Source organism: Mirounga angustirostris, unplaced genomic scaffold (genome assembly GCF_029215605.1).
Source record: "Mirounga angustirostris isolate CCGP_5_RB_7025 unplaced genomic scaffold, mMirAng1.0.hap1 SCAF_4, whole genome shotgun sequence".
Taxonomy (NCBI): domain Eukaryota; kingdom Metazoa; phylum Chordata; class Mammalia; order Carnivora; family Phocidae; genus Mirounga; species Mirounga angustirostris.
This window is the reverse complement of record NW_026991712.1, coordinates 37,676,822-37,687,111: the sequence shown is the minus strand read 5'-3', so window position 1 is coordinate 37,687,111 and position 10,290 is coordinate 37,676,822.

Below are 10,290 nucleotides of genomic sequence, written 5' to 3'. Positions count from 1 at the left end.
CTGTTGTAGACATTTCATATACATGGAATCATACACTATATGGTCCTTTGTGGTTGACTTCTTTCACCCAGCACAATATTCTCAAGGTTCATCCATGTTACAGCATGCTTTAGTACTTCACTTCTTTTTATTGCTGAATAATATGTTTAACTCTATGTTTAACTGTTTGATGAAGACTATTTTTTCTTGATATTATTAAAAGCATCAAAAAATCATTAACTAACTCCAATATCTTGACATTTTCTGCAAGCCACTAAAACACTAGCCACAGGAGGCATGTGATCAGATTTCCAAACTACAACAGGTGACAGTCTAATTTGTGCCTACCTCATAACCCAAATGTTTAGTACTCAGGTGGCAACAGAATTCTCATTACACCTCAGCTCAGACAATTCTACATTTTAGACTTGACGCTTGCTATATTCCACTTCCAGTTACCAATCTTTGTCTTATGATTGCAAATGAATAAAAGCTTAGGTCTCATGGGGTACCTGGGAAGTATAGTCAGTTGAAGGACTAAGTCTTGGTTTCAGCTGGGATGGTGGTCTCCAGGTCCTACGATTGAGCCCCATGTCTGTCTCTGCGCTCAGCATGGAGTCTACTTGTCCCTCTCCTTCCCCCACTGGCACACCCGCCACTCTCTCAAATAAACAAATAAATCTTAAAAAAAAAAAGGTCTCACATAATTGGCAGTTTGATTGTGAAATCCGATTTCAGATACATCTGGATGCAATGGTTCAAAACTATAAGTCAAATGTCATCTCTCTACTTTTCAGCAATCCTTTTCGTACTTTAGCTGAATTCTCAGGTGGGCTTGCTTTACTTGACAGCAGAAGTGCCCCCTGGCAGCTCATGATTTGAGATTCCAAAAGGGACCCATATCAGTCCTTTCCTAAAAATGCTAATTGGCCCTACTGAGTTGTGGGGAGGTCAGGGGAGCCCATTCCTATTCCTGGTTCACTTGTTCTATTTCCAGGTCTAAGGGAGAAGGGTGGTCAACATGAGTTACATACCCATTCTCATGGCAGAGATGGGCAGATCATACGATAGATAGCCACACTAGGTGTGGGGTGAAAGATTTCTAAAAGGAAAAAATAGACCTGGAAGACAAGAAACAACTGTCCAATATACTTTCTATATCTATTATATTCAATTTGATCATTTTCATTTTTATCTCTTTATCAATTTTCTGTGTCCTGTGAAATATTTTTCAAATTTGCCCCATACATTATTTATTTGGTTCTCTGAAAGACTGAGTCTGTAATCAGCCTCCTGGGCTTTGGGTTTCTGTGTAGTTTTTAGAATATCATTTATGTTTTTAAAATATGTATTATGGATCTATTCTTCCCAGGATTTTATGCTAGGACAAGGACCCTGTCTTCCGAGGAATTTTTGTATCCTAAAGGAGGACACGAACAGAAAATGACAATAAAGTGACATAATTAAAGTAAGCTCAGGGTGCTTGGGTGTGCCTAGCACAGACACCCAACACAGCCTGGGAGGATTCCTAAGCATTCTAAAGGAGACAGTGTCTTTAAAGAATGAGTGTTCATTGGATAGGGAGTGGGGACCAAAAAAATGAAGGGAATTTCAGGTCAAGGCACAGTGTGTGCAAAGGCGTGAAGATGCAAAAGGGCATGTCGTGAGGGAGGAACACGGATTAGTTCAGTGCAATCAGTACATGCAGGGCAAGGTGAGTGGTCAGAATGAGGCTGGTGAGATACCTAGGGGCGAGGTCATAAATCGCACTGCAGCTGTGTGCCTGGGGGGTTGGATTTTGTCCTGGAGGTAATGGAAGGGTTTAAACAGGAGTGTGTCATGATGCGAGTTGCATTTTAGAAAGACAATTCTAATGGTAATGTGGAGGGTGCCCTGCAGAATACAAATTGTTCAAGAGGTTACTGCAACCACAATAATGAGAGATGGTAAGGGTCTCAGTCACGGGTGTGTGGCAGGTATGGGACCTCCACAGAAGAAGAAGAAGAAGAAATCAGAGCCAAGAGATGGAGGGAGCGAGAAAGTGATGGGTAGCCTCCAGCTCCATCTCATCCTTAGACTTTGTAACTAATATGAACCAACAAGCTACCTTTGGCGTTAAGCTCATTTGTGTTGGTTTTCCAGACTTTAAACTAAAAGAGTCCTGACATTTAATAAGAAATCAAATCATCAGACTATCTCTACATCTATCAATTAATGTGGTGTTTACTTTAAGAAGATAGTTTATAAATTGACTTGTCTGATTCTTCTCTTTATCTTTTTCTCCTCTCCTAGGAGTTTTCGTCCTTTCCTTCAGATGCGAAAAGAGCCAGAGGGTGGAAAAAACTTTGTAGGGGTGATTCTCACAGTTTATTTTTGTTGTGTTTCTCTCAAATCTCCTTACATGTTTATGTTAGATACTACTGTGGGTCTCATGTTATCCACAAAATCTTAAAAGGGATTATTAGCATAGCTGTGGCTTTCTCTCTTTAAAATAAACCCCATCTTACTTGGAATTTGTATTCCTCAAGGGATCGTCTTTTTCCAGATACACAATACTAAATATTTTAATCAAATATGTGATCAGAAATATTTTCCATTTTACTTCTTTTATTTATTTAATGGACTCATGTTACCCATGCTTTTTGGAAGAGAATTATTTGGAATAACGGCTCAGCTTTTATATTCCAAAATATGAGAAACTAATTTCTTGCTTCTGGGACATATAAAATATCAGTCTAATCGTACATTGTTTGGTATAGTCATGTATGGTTTGAGAATGGATTTTAAATCATATATACTAAAATTAAATTAATTGTTTTCTTTGGTAGTTCTCTATCATAGTTAAGGGATTGGGTTCTAGAGTATGTCTTGAACAGGGTATATAGATCATTTTAGAATTCTCCCACTACTTCATTTCTCCTCTTCTCTCATTCCCTAATGCGGTCAGATAGTCCCACATGTCTGCATCCTTGCATCCCAGGGCACCAAGCTTAGGGAAAGGTTCCAGCCTTCACCACATGCTCAGAAAAGCTCCTAGGTTGCGGCTGAGGCTGGTACAGTGCCAGGCATTATCTCTATTCTCACTGCTGGGCTCTGATCTTTCTGCCTGAACCTCAGTCTGCCTTTTTTTTAATTGCTTTTTTCCCTTCCCAGATTTGCATACCTCCTGGTTCTTATCCTCCCTCTGGGCTCTAGTGTCCTCCTGGCTCTGTTTCATGGCTGGTCCTGACTTCCCTTGCTAATGCACATTCTGGCTTCTATTGATTCACAGGTTGTTGACCCCTGACTGATTTTTTTTTTCTTTCCAATTCTTGCAGCCAGCCACACTCATTGCGGTTCACAATCCTGGTGTAGATTTATCACATCTGCTGCCAATGCTTACAGACAATCAAGTGGGAAAGCTCAGGCAGAAAATCAGGAACCAAGAAAGACACATTCTATTGAAACTGACTCAAAAAGAAATAGAAATTTGGAAGAGAATTATGACAAGTGAGGAGATCAAATCAGTAACCCCCCAAAATGTCCACAAAGTAGAACCAAGGCCCAGATATCTTCACCACTGAATTCTACAAAACATTCAGTGAGGAATAAATCCAAATTCTTCACAAATTCTTCCAAAAAGCAAAAGAGGAAGAACACTTCCGAAATCATTCCATGAGGTCAATATTACCCTGATACCAAAAGCAAACAAACACATGAAAAGAAAACTATAGAACAGTATCTCTTATAAATATGGAGGAAACTAGGCAAGAAAAAGAAATAAAAGGCATCCAGATTGGAGAAGAATAAATAAAACGATATTCACAGGTGACATACCCTTGTATATAGAAAATCTTAAGGAACCCACTAAAAAATTATTAGAACTAGTGAATGAATTCATCCATCAAGGTTGCAAGATACCAAATCAATTGTATCTCTATACTTGCAATGATCAACCTAAAAATGAAAATAAGAAAACAATCTATTTATGATATCATCTAAAGAATAACATGCTTAAGAATACTTTTAACAAAGAAGTACAAAACTAATACTCTGAAAACTAAAAATATTCTTGAAAGAAATTAAATAAAAGCTAAATAAATGGGAAAACATTCCCATGTCCATAAATCAGGAAACATTGCTAAGATGTAAATAGTCCCCAAACTGATCTACAGGTTTGATGCAATTCCTAACAGAATTCCAGATGACTTCTTTTTGCAAGTTGATATGATGATTATAAAATTCAAATAGAGTTGCAAGGGACCCAGAATAGCCAAAGTAATTCTGAAAAGGAAAAATAAAGTAGGACTTACATTCTCAATTTCAAGACTTACTACAAAGCAACAGTAAAAGGTAATGTGGTATGGTCACAAAGTAGACATAAATCAAGGGAATAGAGTTGAGAGTCCAGAAATAAATGCATACATCTATAGTCGACTGATTTTCAACAAGGTTGCCAAAACCATTCAATGGGGAAGAATAGTCTTTTCAACAAATGGTGCTGGGGACACCCGGATAGCCACATGCAAAAAAATGAAGATAGATCCTTATTTTATGACATATATAAAAATTAACTCAAGATGGATCAAAGAGAAACATAAGAGCAAAAACTATAAACTCTTAGAAGAAAACATATGGGCATATCTACACAACCTTAGATTTGGCAATGGTTTCTTAGATATGATGTCAAAAGCAAGAGCAACAACAACAACAAAATAGGTAAACTGCACATCATCAAATTTAAAAACTTTTGTGTTATGGGACTTATACCTAAAATATGTAATGAACTCTTACAAGTCAATAATAAAACCGCAAAATTGGGCAGAGAATCTGAATAGACATTTATGCAAAGAAAACATACAAATGGCGAATAAGCACACAAGAAGATCCTCAACATCATTATGATCAGGGAAATACAAATCAAAGCCACAATGAGATACCACTTCACACCCACTAGGATGGCTAGAATCAAAGTCAAGAACAAGCTTGGCAAGTACATAAAAATAAAAGAGCCTTTGGACACTGCTAGTGTGAATGGAAAATGGCACAATCACTTTGGAAAACAGTCTGGCGCTTCCTCAAAAGATTAAACATAAGATTACCACATGACATGGCAATTCCACTCCTAAGTATGTGTAATGAAAACATACATCCACAGAGAAAATTGTCCATAAATGTTATAGCAGCATAATTCTTAACAGCCAGAAGTGGAAACAATCCAAATGTCTGTCGAATGATTAGCAGATAAATAAAATGTGGTATATCCATGCAATGGAATACTATTGGTTGTAAAAAGGAACAAAGTACTATACATTGCTACAACATAGCTGAACCTAGAAAGCATTATACTAAGTGAAAGAAATAAGTCACAAAAGACCACATACTATATGACTCTATCTATATGAAAGCCTAGAATAGAGAAATCTAGAGAAACAAAAAGTACATTAGTGGTTGCTTATGGCAGGAAGTGGCATAAAGAGTGTATTATATGGTATCTGAATTATATCTTAATATAACTGTTAAAGAAAAACAAACAAACAATAACCAAATCCACTCAAAGATTGTGTTCAATGACTTCAAAACACTAAAAAGCTTTGAGCATCTACTACAGATTCCTGAAGGTTTAGCTTCATAGATCTGTTTATTTTGCAATTAATGAAGGTTAAAGAAGCATTCTAAATTGTCACTTGGAAGCTTAGAGCTTCTAGTTGTAACTCTAAGTGCAAGTACACCACCATTGTGTCTTTCAAAGGAGAATTTATTTGCCTTATTAACAAATCAAGAGTACTGGGTTTCCATCAAAGAGAGCAGAGTAAAGGAAAAAGATTAAATGTTTCATTTGCTCAGATTGTTTAAAGAAGTATGCTAGAGAATAATAGATGGGTTTAAACTTCTTTTAGAGTTACTAGCATTTCAAGTTCTTAAAAAAGGAATAATGCACTAAAGTCCATTTAAAACTTGTAAGACTGACATCAATGACCATAAAGTAGAGGCTACATGAGTATTTCAAGCTAAAATTCATTATTATCAACTACTGGCTATAAGCAATGAAACTAAACACAGAGTTAACGAGTTAGGGATGAAAGGGAAAAAATATATAAAGCCTAGGGAAGGAGCTGTAACAATATTTGGATGAAAGGACAATGACAGAATTAATTAGGAGACAAATCTAGAGAAAAGAGAAAAGGAAAAGGAAATGAAGTCCTGTGGGAACTCTTTCAATGGGTGCTGGAAAACATGATGGTTTTTTTTTTTTTTAAGATTTTATTTATTTGAGAGAGAGAGAGAGCATGGGGGGGGGGGGTCGTAGGAGAGGGAGAGAGAGACTCCAAAGCAGACTCCCTGCCAAGAGCAGAGCCATCTCACGATCCTGAGAGCATGACCTGAGCCAAAACCAAGAGTGGGTCGCTTAACTGACTGAGCCATGCAGGTGCCCGAAAACATGGTGATTTTGATCAGATCATTTTTAACTAATTTTGCCACATGTTTATCAATAGCTGAATGTGCACGTGGACATCAATTTTTATTATATAGCAAAATAATTTTTAAAATTAATAAGGTAGGCCTGGTGATTTTTTTACTGTTCTCTTGTACCTGTTTCCTATGTTAGCAAAAAAGACTGAAAACTGAGGTGTGGACTTAATTATTATTTGCCCGGTCTGAAGGAATATGGGAGGGGATCAAGCCTCTAAAAGGGAGATATCTACACATTAGTAGAATCGTGAATTAAAAATAGGATTATTGGGGCACCTGGGTGGCTCAGTCAGTTAAGCTTCCAGCTCTTGATTTCGGCTCAGGTCATGATCTCAGGGTTGTGGGATTGAGCCCACCTCGGGCTCCATGCTAGGCGTGGAGCCTGCTTGGGATTCTCTCTCTCCCTCTCCCTCTGATCCTCCCCCTCCTCCTCCCAGCTTGCACACATGCACTCGCTGTCTCGAAAGAAAGAAGAAGGAAAGAAAGAAAAAATAGGATTACCGAATACTTGTCAATTTGAGAAAAACCAAGTTGGCTTCTGTAAGAATAAATCATGCTTGACTGATCTATGAAATTCCTTCAGAAGGAAAATAAATGTATAGGGAAAGGGGAAGTCATGAATATATTTTATTCTTGGAAAAATCTTTGAAATTTTTTCACACCAATAGCTTAACTGAGTTACCCTAGGATTTGGCAGAGGGCTTTATTATGGATAAAGAATAATATCAAGGTAATAGGGAAGGAACATTATTAAATGGGGTATTGTACACTGTGGTATTTCCCAAAGCATCAATCCTAGGCCAATCTGATTTAATGATTTATTATGTTTTGGAAAAGAGAGTGCATAGTAAAATCTCTAAATTTGAAAATGATACTGAATTTTTATAGAGAGTGATATGCCAAAATGAGAGGGATAAACTATGCAAAGTGAAAATGGCAGATGAATTTTGGCCTAAGTACAAGTTAACAAACACATTAGTGGAGAATAATCCAAGCTCCTGTTATAGATGGATTTGGTTGCTAAGTCACAGTGGAACACAGGGTTCCAGGCATCACTGAAGCTGTTCTTTAAAGATATCCTGATGTGTTGTTGAGGTTCAAAATGTCAATACAAGATTATTTGAGACAGGATAATTGACGTTGTTGATTATTCTACCCATGAGCAAATTACTGTCATGACTGCTCTCAGCATGTTTCTAAGACCCAGAAGGGTGACTAGAAGGATCTGGCCATGCAAGACAACTTTTCGACCTTGTGCACTGATTATCACACAGCATGAACATACTTACCCATAAAGACAGAATACCAGGTTGGTTGCATCATTGGTAAGAACCTGAATGGCATTTCTCAGGCTACATTAGACATCAGAAAATGGAAGGAGTCACTTCAGCCATTTACTGAGAAACTACAATGTGAAAGGCACTCTACTGGGTGCTAGGGAAGATACACAGATAAACTTATTTAAGCTCCTAGTCTACCCAGAGAAAGAGGACAACTGCAATACAGAGGAGACAGTAATTTTGCTATATGAAAGATATGGATGTGAGTGTCTGGAATAAGGAGAAACCAAACTCCATTATACATTTATTCATTCATTCAACTAACATTTATTGAGTATGATTCTTCATTCATGTATTACATCAGTATTTATTTATTGCTTACTAAGTGCTAGCCACTGTTCTAGGTGGTAGAGGATAGTAGTGAACAAGACAAGGTCGCTGTTCTCTGCAGTTACAATAGATTTTTTTTTAAGAGACCAAAATAAACCTGGTAACATCAGATAGATAAGTACTATGAAGAAAACAAAACAAATGAGTGTGATGGAGTGGCTGGAGGTTGGTGGTTTATTTCTAAGGAATAACAGAAAAAGGCTCTCAGAGAGGTGGCATCTAACTTGGGACTTATTGATGAGAAGGAGCCTGCCATGTGAACAGCTTTCTATGCAGAGGGAGCAGCAAGTGCAAAGGCCCTGAGGTGGAAAGAAGCATGGTGTATTTAAGAAACAGAAAAAAGAGCAACCATAGCTCAGCTAGCCTGGAGAAGTTAGACAGACAAGGCTGGAGGAAGACCTGAAAGATCCATCAAGCCCAGTGGAAGAAAGAGAACATGTAAGCAATTACATGATAATGTGAGGAATATGCAGATATACAAAAGACAATTTTATTTTAAATGTGAAACAGGAGTTAAAGATGATTGGTTATGGGGGCACCTGGGTGGCTCAGTTGGTTGAGCGACTGCCTTCGGCTCAGGTCATGATCCCGGAGTCCTGGGATCGAGTCCCGCATCGGGCTCCCTGCTTGGCAGGGAGTCTGCTTCTGCCTCTGACCCTCCCCCCTCTCATGTGCTCTCTCTCTCATTCTCTCTCTCAAATAAATAAATAAAATCTTTAAAAAAAAAGATGATTGGTTATGAATTATATTTTCAGAAAGAGCTAGGAACATAAAGCTGAGGAGAAGGGACTGTGGACAAGGATGCTACAAACTCACAGAAATCCAGACCTTGAGCTAAGATGGAGCTACACTGTATGGGTAGACACAGCAGCAAGGGTGGGCAACAGAGCTATGTCCAGGGCTGGGAGACTAAACTTCTTACATATTAGGATTGGAATGACTCTTGAAAGGTTAATCAATCCCACCCACCCCCTTTTCCACTGAAAGCCTCTCAGGATTCACTGAGGTCTCAGAGTTTCATTCACTTGACTTAAACTTTTGTCCAATTAAAATGCAAAAAGCCCCAGGGGGAGAAACGCATCATACTTAATTACCTTGTAGTGTATTATTAGTGCTTCATTTAATCTTCAAGAGGTCTCTGTTCAAAAGGGATGGCAGCATCTTGATACAGATTATTACAGCTCTTCCATCTTTATAATGAGGCGGGAGATAGTAATGGGGCAGTTGCATCTCTTGGATCAGAACAAATTGGTAGTTTTAGGGAGACAGGGGAGAAGGCCGTATGAAACCAGGTTCAAAGTCCAGGGTCTGGCTTCACTGTGGGACCCAGGGAAAAATTACTTAATTATTTGGAGTGCCAGTTGCCTTATCTGAAAGAATGCCAGACCTAGAGATTTGTTGTGGAGATGTAATTGGATAATTTAAGTGAAAGTGCCTGCCAGACTCGTAAATGTTTAATGGTCTTTCTTTCCAACTCAAGCCTGTGGCCCAAATTCAGGGGCATGGCTGGGTATTCAGGGAGGTCAGTCCGAGTGGGGCAAAGGGAGTCCGGAGACCCTGAGGAAGAAGGGAGAGAAAGGCAGGGTCCTGAGGAGAATCTGGTACTTCTTTCTAGGCAACAGAGAGAAGATATGTGAAAAATGAAATTTAGCTGAATGCCAAAAAGAATACCGAGTGGAAAAACTATGGAACCCCCGGAGTAATGAATTTTCTTCCTCCTTAATGCAGGAAGCTAACACAGATGTTGGTTTCAAGGGTGTTAAAATATAATAGGACTAAAATAATTTATTGCCAGGATCTTGATAACAAAATCCAAACATAAGAACCACCAACTCCACTTGCCAGAATTTAAACCAAGTTAACCTCAAATCAATCCACAGTACATCCAAAGAGGGAAAACATTTACACTGCCCGACCTGGGATTCTAGCAAACAAACTCTAGCTATGTCAATTCCTAGGCCTCTTCAGTATCACATTAGTCTAGTTTCACATCAATTGTTTCTTGCCAGGAAAATGGGTTTTTAAATGGGTTTCCATTTTGAGATGGCTCAATGCCAGACTGAACATGGCTTTTGAGAGGCATTGGAACACTCAAATGTCCCCAGTTACAGTCAGTGCAATTTCTGCTCACGAGATTTTATTTAATACAATTACTTAAAGAAACAAGAAGGCAGACATAAGAATACTG